This window comes from Geotrypetes seraphini, chromosome 13 (genome assembly GCF_902459505.1).
Source record: "Geotrypetes seraphini chromosome 13, aGeoSer1.1, whole genome shotgun sequence".
NCBI classification, from domain to species: Eukaryota; Metazoa; Chordata; class Amphibia; order Gymnophiona; family Dermophiidae; genus Geotrypetes; species Geotrypetes seraphini.
The window spans coordinates 49,639,477-49,654,705 of record NC_047096.1 but is presented as its reverse complement, the minus strand read 5'-3'; the positions used below and the strand labels follow the sequence as shown (position 1 = coordinate 49,654,705).

Here is a 15,229-nt window from a genome sequence, read left to right as displayed (position 1 = left end):
TAAAAGGAGCCCTTAGTTATGTTAAGTGATCCAAGATTTTTTTTACTTTTTTCTTTTTAATTTATGTTATATTCTTCTTCTTATGTATCCATTAAGTATTCGTTTATATCTTCAATACACACAGAATCCACTCATTTAATGTAACTGAAACCATTTAGCTTGGTATTTTCCAGTGCTGGAAAAACAATTCAACAAAAGCAAAGATGTAATGCACCACAACTTCTCAGTTTCACTGTGAAAAAAACAACTTTCTCAGGAGCAAAACATCCTTATATATTTTGATGACCTAAATTTCTGGAATGTTGTTACTCTTTGCGTTTTTGCCAGGTACTAGTGATCTGGATTGGCCAACGTGAGAACGGGCTACTGGGCTTGATGGACCATTGGTCTGACCCAGTAAGGCTATTTTTATTCTTATGTTCTGTTTGCAGAGTCTAGGAGATAATTATCTACTTTCAAATGCTGCAGCACTGTCAAGAGGGGAGTTCATCCTCCCTGCACTGTCAACAGTCATCTAACCATATTATCCAGGATACTGAGGGAGGAGCCTGATACCATTTTCTAACCAGTGTCCATGCCACAGGCGCCGGTTAGAGAATCACGGTGCTGCTGAGCTGATCACAGCAAGGGAATCTCCCTGCAGTGATAAGTTTATTGGTCACAGCCGCAGCAGGGAACCCATCTCCCCCCATGAAGTTGGCTGACAGGAGGGTTGCCTACTCCCTCCTGCTGGAATCCCAGAAACCCCCCTCCCCCCAAATGTCCACGGCAGGAGGGATGCCCACTCTCTCCTGCCATCATCCCTAAGATATCACCGGGCAGGAGGGAGGCCCACTCCTTCCTGCCACTGACCTTATCATTCCCTGAACCCCCCCCCCCAAGATCCCATGCCACCCCCCCAAACACTCCCTGTATCTTTCTCTGATGGCTGGCAAGAGGGTTGCCCACTTCCTCCTGCTGGCAGGCCCGCCTCCACAGAACGGTGAGTCTTCCCCTTCCCATAGAAGAGGACTTAGGCACCTGGGCCAACTGGAGTCTTAGGCCTCTCTCCCAGTGCATTCTGGGTTGCACTGGGAGTGGCCTAAGATTCCTATTGGCCAGATCCTTTAGGTCCCTTCCATGGGAAGGGCCTTGGGCAACTGGGCCAATGAGGGCATTAGGCCCCTCCCCAGTGCATCTGAGGATGCACCAGGAAGGGGAAAGCCTGCCATTGTACAATGTAAGCTTCCTGCCTCGGAGTGTTTTTTATTTTAAAAGTGCATCCCGATTGGCAGGTTAGACAGTGGTAGGGCGCCTACTGCTACCTACAATCGGGAAGCCATTTATAGAATTTGCCCCTTAGTGCCCAGTTTTTCCAACCCTCATTTTTGAGCATCATTTATAGAATTTATAGTACTCGGGTCTGTGTGTATATTCATGTGTAAGTGCTGTTAATTCTAAATATATATGAACATAACTTGTATATAAATGTGGCACCTGACTTTCTGAATTGCCCTTCCTGCCTTTGCATCAATGGCTCAGCACAGCATAATGTGGAATTACAGGGCTCAGTGAGACTTTCAAAAGCATTTTCTTGTACTAGTTGTCACTTGCCGTTAGTTGGCTGGCATGGAAACAGTGTATGCTAAAGTAAACATTTCAGATTTATTGACAGAGGTCAGTAATAGCCTTACTGGGCCCGGGGGTTCGCTTTAGAGTATGGTTTGCTTGTGTGACATGCTCCCAGCTCTTTTCAAAGAATGGCCTGTCTTGGAAGCGTTATTAAAAGCAGTAAATAACTACACACATCCCAGTGTACTCTTTGCTGTCATTTCTCTACTGTGCTAAAGTGTGAACTGTCTCTGAGTGCTGCATTGGCGGTAACTGGTACACTGCAAATCAATTAAATTGTTTCCATGTTTTTGATACTGTAAATGTAGTCTTGAATTTCTTTAAAAGATGCAGCATTTAATAAGGATTTAAATAAATACCCTCCTCCTTTACTAACGTATAGTGTGGGTTTTAGTGCCGGCAGCGATGGGAACTGCTCCAATCCAATCCTTACATTTATATACCAAATCATCCCCAGATACTAGGGCTCAACTCGGTTTACGTTATTGTTTTAAAGCAAGGAACAACAGGACAGAGAAGGAGTCCAAGTTTATTGGCACTCATAATACAAATTTAGATTAATTATGTGCTCATCTAAGGCCTGCTGAAAAAGATGAGTTTTCAGGGATTTCCTAAATTGATGAAGGGAGGTAACAGATCTGATTTCATAAGAAAGTGTAGTCCAAATAGTCACGAAAATGTATGTAAAAGAACGGGAAATATATCCCATGACCTTAACACCTCTGAAAGAAGGAAATGAGAGTTTCAGTGTTTGAGATAGTCTTGATCCTGTAGGTCATAGGGAATTAAATGAAACACCAACCAACGGTGTAAAAATACCGTCTATCATTTTAAAAATTATGCTAGTGCATTTGAATTAAATTCTGAAATGAACTGTCAACCAGTGAAGTGCCCTCAACAAAGGTGAGGCGTGTTCCAACTTTCTTTTTCCCAAAATCAGTTGCAACCTTTTCAGACTACCTTTACTCAAACCAGTGCACAAAGAGTTGCAGTAGTCCAACTGAGCCAATATTATAGCCTGCACTATATATCGCAAAGTGATGTCGATAGAAAAAGTGCCGAACCCTTCTCAACATATGAAGACTACAAAAGAAAACTGCTCATAGAATTCTTATGAGCGTCAGAGCAGTTACCGCCACTGACGGCACTAAAACTCGCGCTACGCATTAGTAAAGGAGGGGGTGCATTTATAATGCAAGAATTGGACTGAAAAAGATTTTGGGTTAGATTTAGAAATTTTAGTCCCAACTGAGTGAATTATGGGCTCTGATTCTAGTACTGATACAAAGTAACTTGCGATGTAACAACAGATGTTGCTTTAATGCTCATGTCCTATGTTTTTTGAATCCAAATCAAATTGTCTCCAAATAAATATATGGTTAACTTAGAACCTATAATTCATCTCAAATCTCAAATTCTCATGCTCTCATACACTCAGAATTGTGTAATCCGGCCTAGGACCAAAGTCCCAACAGCCAAACCCTCCACCCAGTCACTGTTTTTTGAAGTCACATCCATGGTGAGACCTCATCTGGAATATTGTGTACAATTCTGGAGGCCACATTACCAAAAAAGATATGCTGAGAGCTGAATTGGTTCAGCGAATGGCCACCAGGATGGTCTCAGGACTCAAGGATCTCCCATATGAGGAAAGGCTGAGTAAATTGCAGCTATACGCACTCGAGGAACGTAGAGAGAGGAGAGACATGATAGAGACATTCAAATATATCACGGGCCGTATCGAGGTGGAAGATGATATCTTTTTTCTTAAAGGACCCATGGCCACAAGAGGGCATCCGCTGAAAATCAGGGGCGGGGAATTTCATGGCAACACCAGGAAGTATTTCTTCACCGAAAGGGTGGTTGATCATTGGAATGAACTTCCACTGCAGGTAATTGAGGCCAGCAGCGTGCCAGATTTTAAGAAAAAATGGGATAGGCATGTGTGATCTCTTAGGGGAAGAAGTTAGGGGGCAGACTTGATTAGAGTGGGCAGACTTGATGGGCCATGGCCCTTTTCTGTTGTCATTTTCTATGTTTCTATATAAAATTGTTACACACATGCAAACTTTGCCAGAACTCTGGTTTAGAAACTTACATGTGCTTTATATGAAGGAACATAGAATGGACCAGAGCTCTGGCTCTGTAGATGGTTTATTATTTTTACATACTTTAAAATAGACTGTGAGAACATTATGGACTTTGATATTTGCGAAAACAATGTTAATAATAAGAATATGTTTTTCTTACATATTTAACAAAGTAATGTCTGCTTTTTGTTTTATATTTTAAGAAGTTATAGGATGCATTCTATGCTTTGTTTGAATTTACAAGATCTTTTAATTGTGTGTTGGGGATGGTGAGCAGTGGCATTCCAAGGTGGGCAGGGGGGATGTCTGACTCAGGTGCAACCCATAAGGGGTTACTCCCAGGGGTGTCAATGGCAGCATTCACAACCTGCTACTCTGTCAGCATCAGGCCTTCTTCTTTGCTGGGTCCTGGCAAAGAGGAAACCTGAAGCTAGCTAGAGCAGTGAGTTGTGAATACTGTGCTGCTGATGGAGGGTGACAAAGAGAGAGAGGAAAAGGGGAGAGGGAGAGAAATGCTGAACCTGATTTTTTTTTTTTTTGGGGGGGGGGAGAAAGAAAGAAGAAAGACCAGAGAAGGGAGAGGAATGAGAGATGCCATCCATCAGGAAGGGGGGAAGGGAGGAAGGAAAGGCAATACCAGACAATGAAGGGGGAGGGAAAGATGACAGGGCAAAGGGTAAGAGAAGGGAAAGAAAGTAGACAGAGATACCAGACCAGGGGGAAGGAGGGAGGGAAAGGAAGGAAATGAGATGACAGAACACGGAGGAGGAGGGGAGGGAGAGATGGAAGGGAAGAAGCCAGAGCCAGAGCAGGGGAGGGGAGGAAAGGAGATAGATATGCCAGACCAGAAAGGAAGGAGGGAGGGAGGGAAAGAAAGGAGAGGAGATACCAGAGCATGGAGGGTGAGGGAGAGATGGAAGAGAAGGAGAGGAGAATGATGCCAGGGCATGAAGGTGGAAAGGAAAGGAGATAGAGATGGCGGGACCATGGGGAAATGAGGGAGGGAAAGGAAGGGGAGGAGATGTCAGAGCATGGATGGGGAGGGGGAGATGGAAGGGAAGGAGAGGAGAGAGATGTCAGGGTGTGGGGGAGGAAGGGACGGAGACAGAGATGCCAGACCATGGGGTAGGGTGGGGAGAAAAGAAGGAAAGGAGGAGAGAGATGCCAGAGCACTGGGGAGAGATAGAGACAGAGAGAGAAAAATGGAGAGGGTGTAAAGCTGAAATGAATCATGTACAAGGAAAGAAAGGGCATAGGATAGGCAGTTTATGAAAGGAGCATGGAAAGAGAAATATGGAAGGGGGAGGGGCAGACAGTAGATGGAAGAGAGAGAAGGTAAACAGTGGATGGAAGGGGCAGATGGTGCATTGAAGGGAGAGAGGACAGATGGAAAGAAGAGAATGAAAAGATGATTAAAGCAGAAACAACAAAAGGTAGAAGGAAGTTTTTTTGTAGAATAAAATAGTATTATAGATGTATTGATAAATGTTTATAAATAGAAAATGGAAATAAGATCATCTTTTTATTTGGACTAATTTTAATATATATTTTTTCAGAGACCAAAACTCTCTTCCTCATGTCAGAACAGGTACAAGTGGATCGATTTTTCACTCCGTCAAAAATTACAAAAACTAGGGGACCCTCAATGAAGTTACAGGGAAATACTTTTAAAACCAATAGAAGGAAATATTTGTTCGCTCAGAGAATAGTTAAGCTCTGTAATGCATTGCCAGAGGTTGTGGTAAGAGCAGATAGCATAGCTGGTTTTAGAAAAGGTTTGGACAAGTTCCTGGAGGAAAAGTCCATAGTCTGTTATTGACAAAGACAGGGGGGAAGCCATTGCTTGCCCTGAATTAGTAGTATAGACTATTGCAACTCCTTGGGTTTTGCAGGTACTGGTGATCTGGATTGGCCACCATGAGAACGAGCTACTGAGCTTGATGGACCATGGTCTGACCCAGTAAGGCTATTCTTATGTTCAGTATACTGTACTCACCTGAAGAAGGAGGTTTGGACCTCTGAAAGCTAATTGAAAAAGTCCAATAAAATGGTATTTTCTTATTTTCTATTTTTTTGTTTTATTTCTATTTGTTAATTTGTAAAGTGGTGATTATTTACATCTGCTATCTTTATACTTTGCACAGTATTAGTGGACATGTGTCCCTATTTCTGTGGTGTTGCATTGTGTGAAGAGTCTTGTTTCTTCAGGGTTCAGTTTAACTTTTGCCTATATATTTCTATTTTTAGTATGTGATTACTTATTTCATACTGGGCGAGGGAGTATCTGTATTCTCTGCAGGGCAGGATTAATTCTTTGAGGGCCCCTAGGTCCTGCCCTGCCCCTAACCCACCCATGCCTCGCCTATGCCCCGCCCCATTTATCTGTTTTCTTATTTGCTTCTTTATTTCCACTTGTATTTCTTTTGTTTTAATTCAAAACAAACAAAGATTAGCATACCAGTGCACGGTTTTTCTTCTATGCAACCCCCAAACATCTCTGAACAAATCCCCCTTCCTTCCCTTCCCACCTAATTACCCAGGACTTCAACTCTGAACCCTTTCCATGCATATATAAAAGTGTTCAAATATTTGTAAAGCAGTAATACTATCCGAAATATAAGTCTATATCAATAACCAAGTTTACAACACCTCTCAACTGCCTCACTCTACATCAACCAACTGTAACCCATATGTATGTATAAACAACCAAATCTGTAACTCCTCTAGTACGTTCCACTCCATGTATGTTAACTTGCAACGAAACAACAAGGCAAGCAGTCCACCAAAGAACCCAACATGAAACAAAAGAAGATTGGCAGAAAATAAGGAGATTCAAATCAGGTTAATTCAAGGTGCTCCCAAGAACCATTCCTGATGCATTTCGCCAAACAAGGCTAGTCAACGCTAACAAAAAACCATGTCTTTCATACAAACAGGTCACAGAAAACACCTTCACCTAGTATGTAATCACAAACTAACCTCTCCCCCCTTTTATAAAACTGTAGTATGGTTTTTAGCCACGGCCAGCGCTAAAAAATGCTCTACAGTTTTGTAAAAGGGGGGATAAAATATAAATATGTAGACAAAGGTCAAATAAAACCATCAAGAAGCTGGACTCTGCATACAATGCAACACCACAGAAACAGCAATGCATGTTCCCTAAAGCAAAAAAATAAATAAATAGAATTTTTTTTTCTACCTTTGTCTTGTCTGGTTTCTGCTCTCCTCATCTTCTTGTCAATATCTTCCTTTCATCTTCTGTGCCACTTCCAGAAACAATATGCTTCCCCCTTCTATCTTTCCCTTCACCCTTCATCCATCTTCTTCCATTCCCTCCTCCAATGGTCTGGCATCTCTCTCCTCTCTTCTTCCCTTCCCTGTCCCACACTCCCATGGTCTAGCATTTCACTCTCTCCTCTCCCTTCCCCCCACTTCCATCAGCATCTGCCCCCTTTCTCTCCCCCCACCACCCTTCCATACCACGCTGCCCCCTTTCTCTTCCTCCACCACCCTTCCATACCATCATTTTCACAACCCTTCCATAACACCCTGCCCCCTTTCTCTTCCTCCACCACCCTCCCATACCATCCTCCTCACAACCCTTCCATACCACCCTGCCTCCTTTTTCTTCCTCCACCACCCTTCCATGCTCCTTTCTCTCCCTCCAAACATTGCTGCTGGCTCTGCCCTCTGAGCTTCTTTGCCCGAAAGCAGCATTATAACAGCTGACGGCAATGCCCCCCTCCCCCGCAGCAACAGAAACGTCCCCCTCCCACAGCAACGGCAACAGGCTCCCCTCCCGGCAGCAACCACAATACAGCCGGATCTGTTACTGGAAGGTCCCTTGATGACTGCTTCTGCCGGTTCATTCCCCTCCGATGTCACTTACTTGCTCCGGAAGAAGTGACATCGGAGAGGGATGGACCAGCAGAAGCAGTCATCGTGGGACCTTCCAGTAACAGATTCGGCTGTATTGTGGTTGCTGCTGGGAGGGGGGGCCCATTGCGGTTGCTGCCGGGAGTGGGGGGCCCGTTGCAGTTGATGCCAGGAGGGGGGCCTATTGCCGGCCAGGTGAGTCGTCCTCCACTTATTGTTTTGGGCCCTAGGCACGTGCCTAGTGTGCCTATTGATTAATCCGGCCCTGATTCTCTGTGTATGAAAAGGACATGGTTTTCTGTTAGCATTGACTGTGCAGGATCAATCTGTATTAATCTGGCTTGTTTAGTTTTACAATGGATGCATTGATGTTCTAGTGCTCACTGCAGTGTTTAAGATGCTACCTTTTCCTAGGTGCACCCTTGTTATGTGACTCATGGATTATTACTAAAAATATATTTTTTATCTAGAGGAGGGGATGTTAAAAATGATCAGCCCTGGATATCAAATATACTAGTTATGCCACTGATGGTGTGAATTGAAGGATTGCACTATAAAATTATATTAGAAACTTTTGTGCATGTAGAATAATATATATATAGATAAGAAAAGGATGTCTCCTCTACATCCCTTTTAGTAGACTCACACTTATTTTAATCTTTCTTAGTATTCACCGACCCTCAGAGGTACCACCGTGATACTCAAAATCTTTCACTGTATCCGGCTTCACATACCATATCTTCACCAGGTCACACATATAAATATTTTTAAACGTAACAATGAGATGGTGATGGAAAAGATTGACTGGGGATGAGGACCAGATCTGCCTCCATGCCCAGCTATACTCCAGACCAAACATAGGAAAATGGAGCATTAGGGCACAGCTCTAAATGAAGCCATGTCATAGTCACAGATGTGTATTTCACTAATATAAGAAACATGGAAGGTAGTCATGACAGAATTATCTTCACATTTATACAGCATGTTACTGCAAATTGAGAAGGAGTAGCCTAGTGGAATGATAACCAGATAAGCTAGGGCAGTGGTTCTCAACCCTGTCCTAGGGAACCCCCCAGCCAGCCAGTGTCCCTAATGAATATGCATGAGAGATATTTGCATATAATGGAAGTGACAGGTATGCAAATCTCTCTCATGCATATTCATATCTTGAAACCCCGACTGGCTGGGGTGTCCCCTAGGATAGGGTTGAGAACCACTGAGCTAGGGATTAAATTCTGCTATTCCTACTGACACTTCTTGTGACCTTTAGCAAGTCACTATATCCTCCGTTACCTCAGCTATAGAATTCCTCTAGGGTAGGAATTTTCTAGCTGGACCTGAATTTGTAACTCACCTTGAATTAACAAAAATGAATAATTCAAAACCAAATCCTCTGAATGTTCTCCAACCGATAGCTGTTGAATCTTAAGACAGAGGGGCGACAGCTGGAATTTGTAAGCAACCATAGTGAGCGACCCTCTGCGCTGCTGCCTGAAAGTTTCAGCTTTTCTTTTTGCTGGGGTTTTTTTTTTTTCTATCCCTTTAGAAAGTACATAGCAAAAAAAAAGGCAAGCTCTCCCTTACCTCTGCAGAAGTGTACTATCTTCTTTCCAGAAAATGGCTTCAGAAAAAAAATCTTAGATGCAGGAAAACTATTTCTTCACTCCAACAGTTACTGAATTAAATGAGAGAGATCTTGGATCCCTGGGACCTTTTTTTTATGAGTGACTGGGTGAGTTGGAACTGGTTGCTGGGCTCCTTACTATGCAGTGGCATGCTAAGATTTGCAGTTTACTTCAGTGACCTGACTCATTAGAAGGGGGAGCGGCTAGAGCAGTGGTCTTCGTTAAGTTTTCAGCTAGGACCACTTTGGATTCTAATGAGCTGAAGGAAAGCTGCAAAATATCTTCCCATGCAGGGTCACATCACCACCAACCAGTGTGTGTCATCTATCCCCACCAGTCCACTTTCAGACTTCATTTGGGAGGCATCCTCAAAGTTGTAAGCATTTCCAAATGCTTGAAGGACAAAGCATGTCTCAATAGACAAGAGAATGCGTGTTGCTCTTCCCCTCCCCCACCTCATCCACGTTACGCTTTCTAAACAGAGCCTGAGTAGAGAGGCAGAGTACCAGACAAAAAACAAAGACAATGGGGGGCGCCTCAGAGGTCTCCAGGGGTTGCCATTGGTTCCCGGGCCTTGCTTTGAAGATCACTGGGCTAGAGGAAGTGAATTGGGCAGAGGTGCTAAAAGCCGGCAAAACCAATTAAGAAAGAGTGTTGGTGTAGGGTCATGTCCTCTTTTTAGAAGACTGTCCAGGTGCCCGGTGGGATTTCCAAAACCCTGCAGTTTGTCTGGGTTTTGGAAGTTCCCGAGCTCGGGGCCATGTCTGGAGGCCTTCTGTGCATGCGTGGACATTGAAGCGATGACATGTGTACACATGTGCAGGATATCATCACGACGTCTGCATATGTGCAGAGGCCCTCCAGATCTCGGGGAAGGAGACAAGAGGTTTGACTGTGGGCGTGGCTGGGGCACAGAATGGGGCAGAGCTGGAGGCAGAATGGGGGCGGAAAGTTGGTGGTCCTTACTTCTTGATTCTGATGCCACAGTGGGCTACAGAGAGACCATAACAAATCATCAGAGAGTCCAGCAGTGCTCTGCTTGGAAGAGAGCCAGTGCTTACTGAAGATAAAGCACCCTGAATAGAACAAAGGAGTAATTATATAACTGGGTGTCTCAAGGACCTACTCTATAATGGCATCTGGGCATCTAGATTACATTATGGAATATTAGCGTAACCCTAATTAGCAGGGCACCTTACACGTATATGCCCACGGTAATAACTGTGATCACATAAATGCCACAAGGATACATATAACTTACATTATTCTGTATGTTACACATGTGAGAGCTCTGTCCACTGTCCGTGCTCTGCCTATGTGCACACCCCCTTGCATTTATATACTGTGATTCTTATGGATGTCATTACAGAAGAGCACTTAGGTGTACTACCTGCACATTCATGATGAAGTATGCAGTTACATGATTAGTGGTAAAATTCAGTGAATTTTATATATATATATATATATATATATATATATCTTTATTAATTTTCCAGTCTGAACACAGTTCATAAAGGAATATGTTTAAGTAATTTGAAAAACAGCACTTACATCCATCAATAAATACATGAGAAAACATTTCCCCCCCCCTAATTCCAATTTATTCAATAAAACCATACAACAGTACATACATGTAATTAAAAAACAAATCCTAATATAATATCCCTCTCCCTCCCCCCTTCCCTGGATGTGCAAATCAAACCAGTAATAGGGGAATAATCCATTTAATTAAAATTAAAAAAATTGGTCAATGGATCCCACGTCAGTTTAAACAACTTATTATTACCCATTTGTTCAGAATTCATTTTCTCTTATTTATAACTCAAGCATAATGAATTCCACCAAAAAGTGAAATTTAATCTGTTAAAATTCTTCCAATTTTTAGTGACCATTTCCATGGCTACCCCAGTCATTATACCAAGTAATCTGCTTTTATGTCTATCTATTGGAGGTGTAAGAAATAACAATGTCCCACATATTACCACTTCATACGACAGTGGAACCACAGTCTCCAGAATCAAATTAATATGTCCCAATATAGATTTCCAAAAGTTGAGTATCAAAGGACAACAGAACAAAAAATGATCCAGTGTCCCTATTTCAAGATGATAGTGCCAGCATCTATTAGACTTAGAACTATCTAACTTTTGCAAATGAACAGGGGTCCAAAAAGTTCTGTGTAACAAAATAAAAAACAGGTTTGTCTCATAGATGCTGACGCTGTACATCTCATCCTCCAAGTCCAAATCCATGGCCGTTGAGTTGCAGAATTTGTTGCTTCATCTCAATGCTCCAAATCTCTTAGACTAGTTTTAGGTTTTTTATTCAGATATTAATTTATACCACTTGGTTGCCTATGCCCTAGCAAAGCTGATTTTTTAAGTTGCGCCAATCAGGGAACCCCTTCTGAATGACCTGCTTCAACTGCAACCATTTATATGATTGTGTGAAAGATGAAAATGTTATAATGCCCTTGTATCGCTCTATGGTATGGCTGCACCTTGAATAGTATGTAATTCTGGTTGCCGTATCTCAAAAAAGATGTAAGAGAATTAGAAAAGATATAGAGAATGGTGACAAAAATGATAAAAGGGATGGGATGACTTTCCTATGAGGAAAGGCTAAAGAGGCTAGGGCTCTTCATCTTGGAGACGAGAAGGCTCAGGGTTGATATAATAGAAGTCTACAAAATAATGAGGACTTGTTTATTCTTTCCAAAATTACTAGGACTAGGGGCATGCAATGAAGCTACTAAGCGGTAGATTTAAAACAAACTGGAGAAAATATTTCTTCACACAACGTGTAATTAAACTCCGGAATTAATTGCTGGAGAATGTGGTGAGATCAGTTAGTTTAGTGAGATTTAAAAAAGGTTTGGATAATTTCCTAAAAGAGAAGTCCATAGATTGTTATTGAGATGGCTTTATTTATTTTTTGTTTGTTTTTTTTAAATGTATATACTGCCTGGGATCTCAGTGGTTTCCATATAACAAACATACATAATTACACAAAAATCTTACAATTGAAAAATCAATAGCTCCATACATCTTATTCCTAAGATGATGGATAGATCATGCCACTGACTAGTTTGAACATGCATGGTGAGGAATCCACCCTGTGATGTTTTATGGTAGATTACAGGAGTGGTTTGTTATTGCTTTCTCCTCTGCAGTGTGAGGCTCTGCTGTGTTGCTGCTGCTGCGCAATGTGGGGCCCTTTGGCCTGTGGTGCCTGGCGTTCCCAGGTAGTCCCCCATGCAGGTGCTGGCCAGACCTGATGCTGCTTTGCTTCTGATGGTAAGGGTGTGCCTGCTCGGGGTGGCCAGGTTGTAGGCCCAACTCTTAAGATAAGCAGGATAAAATCTCTTTTACTACTTGGGATATAGCTAGGTACTTGGGACCTGGGTTGGCCACTGTTGGAAACTGGATGCTGGACTTGATGGACCTTTGGTCTGTCCCAGTATGGCAATTCTTATGTTCCTATCTGTCCTTTTGGGCTCACAATCTAACTATGCCACCTGGGACAATGGAGGGTCGCAAGGTGTATCTGTGGGATGAAACCCACAACTTCAGGGTGCTGAAGCAGCAGTTCTAACCACTAAGCCACTCCTCTTGGGCACTGACTATCTCCCTCTTTTACTAAGCCGCTAAAACGGCTAGCACGCCTTAGTAAAAGGACCCCTTTGTGAGGTTCATTCAGCCTATGTGTACGAACCACCTACCACCATTGCCTGAACATTGGGCCCCAAAAATACAACAGGATGGATGAAGAGATTTAGCATGGAGATCCCATTAATAAGAAATGGGTAGCCCACTGGTGTAGAAAAAAAAAATATGAATTTCTTGTAGCGAGATAGATAAACTAGAGAAAATAAGGGCTCCTTTTACGAAGGTACGTTAGAGCCTTAACGCGCGGAATAGCGCACGCTAAAATGCTGCACGCGCTAGCCGCTACCACCTCCTTTTGAGCAGGCGGTAGTTTTTCAGGCTACAGCGTGCGCTAATCCGGTGCATGTGCTAAAAGCACTAGCGCACCTTCGTAAAAGGAGCCCTAAATGTAAGATCAATATTAAGCAGAAGTTATAGGAGCAGCTTTAACCTGAATAAATCCCGCTTACAGCGAATAACCTTGTTTTTCAATGGCACTTACCAGGAAAGTGCCTCTTAAAATCTGTACATTATTCATGCAGCATTAGGGCTGTGTAGAAGTGGAGTTTGGGGACAGCCAGGAGTTTATCCAGGTTCTGCTGATATGGAGAAAAAAGGCTGTGCTAAGTTAACCAGGTATCATTTATCTAGATGCCACCACTGAATAACAGCAGTGCTCGGAAAACTCTCGGTGACCATCTAATACCAAGGTATTCAGTGCCAGTATCTGGGTATAGATCTGTGCTGAATATCTAGGTATCAGAAAGCTCATGGTGGCCAATGTTTAAGAAATCATCTAAGCTGTGCAAGAGTCCTCCAACTGCATTACTGCCAGTATGGGGCAGAGCTGAACAATTGTGTTGTCAATCGCTCAGTTATGAGTTATGTGGGTCCTGGCTGATATTTAGTGCCAGAACTCACACAGTTCTAAGCTGTACTAATTTGACTGGGTTAGTTATTCGGATCCCAGCACTGAATATTGCTGGCACCCGCAAAATTGCTGGATCCTCCCCAGAGCCACCCCCTGCCTGATTTCCCCACTTTCATCATGGGTGATTATAGACGATATTCAGCTACATCATTTGGTTTAGCACTGCTGAATATCGGCAGTTGGGCGGCTCAGAGTGGAAGAGCATTCCAGGTGTCCACTTCCCTCTCCATGAAAAAATATTTCCTGTTTTTGGTTTTAAGTATCTTTCAACTTTATTTCACGTCCTCTAGTTCTACAGCCTCTCATGTTTTGGAAAAGATTGTTTTAAGAACATAAGAAATGCCTGTACCGGATCAGACCTTGGGTCCATCTAGTCCGGCGATCCGCACACGCGGAGGCCCAGCCAGGACTACCCTGGCGAATACCTTAGTTACTCGTATCCCTCAATGTGTCTTTCAAGAAGATGTGCATCCAACTTGCCCTTAAATCCTTGAATGGTGGTTTCATCCACAACCTCTTCCGGGAGAGCGTTCCAGGCGTTCACTACTTGCTGTGTGAAGCAGAACTTTCTGGCATTTGTCCTGGCCATGTCACCCCACAGCTTCAGTCCATGACCTCTTGTCCGAGTCACCTTTGACAATGTGAATAAAGTTGTTTCCTGCTCTATTTTGTCGAATCCTTTCAGTATTTTAAAAGTCTCTATCAGATCTCCTCGCAATCTCCTCTTCTCAAGGGTGAATAATCCTAGTTTTCTGAGGCGATCTTTGTAGCTCAAGTTCTCCATACCTTTTACAAGCTTCGTCGCTTGCCTCTGCACCCTCTCCAGTAGTATTATATCCTTCTTTAGGTTGGGAGACCAATGTTGGACACAGTATTCCAAGTGTGGTCTTACCATCGCTCTGTAAAGTTTTGTTCCTTAATATCTTTCGAGAATTTAAATGCCTGCATCATAATTCACAATCTTTCTTCCAGGGTATATATATTCTAGTCTATTTTCATATCTCATTAATCATGTTAGTTCAGGCCTTGACACATTTCCTTTGAATCTAGGATGCAGTAGCTGAGAGCTCTCAACCTCCCCTTCCAAGATCTACTGGGTATTTTCTAATGCACCATTGTACAGTGACACAGATGTGCAGCCAGCTGTTCCTCCCCTACTTCTACAGCTGCAGAAGAGGCAATTGCCTCTGTGCTTCACCTATTGCCTCTGTGCTTCACTCTAGTGCCTCAGAGGTTATCATTTATTTATTAATTTGTTTAATTTTTATATATCATTTTTATTTTCAGGAGCAGCAGTCAGTACCTTCCTTTAACCACTAGGCTAGTCCTCCATTCCAGAGACCTGTGAGATTCTTTGTTGGTAGGGTTACCAGACATCCGGATTTTCCCGGATATGTTCTCTTTTTTTGGAGGACATGTCGGGGCATCTGGACGGCTTTTCAAAACCCG

At 42.9% G+C, this 15,229-nt stretch overlaps 1 protein-coding gene across 2 annotated transcripts in view; it reads right to left on the bottom strand.

The window, feature by feature from the left end:
* The window catches only part of KCNJ1 (potassium inwardly rectifying channel subfamily J member 1), a 43,118-nt gene extending 33,871 nt beyond the window's left edge, over positions 1-9,247 (bottom strand). Inside the window, exon 1 of one of the 2 annotated variants that reach the window (XM_033917496.1) lies at positions 9,162-9,247. The gene's annotated coding sequence lies outside the window, so the exon portion shown is untranslated. The remainder of the gene's footprint in view (positions 1-9,161) is intronic. The other variant, XM_033917495.1, reaches the window with a different exon arrangement.
* Between the last annotated feature and the right edge of the window lie 5,982 nt (positions 9,248-15,229).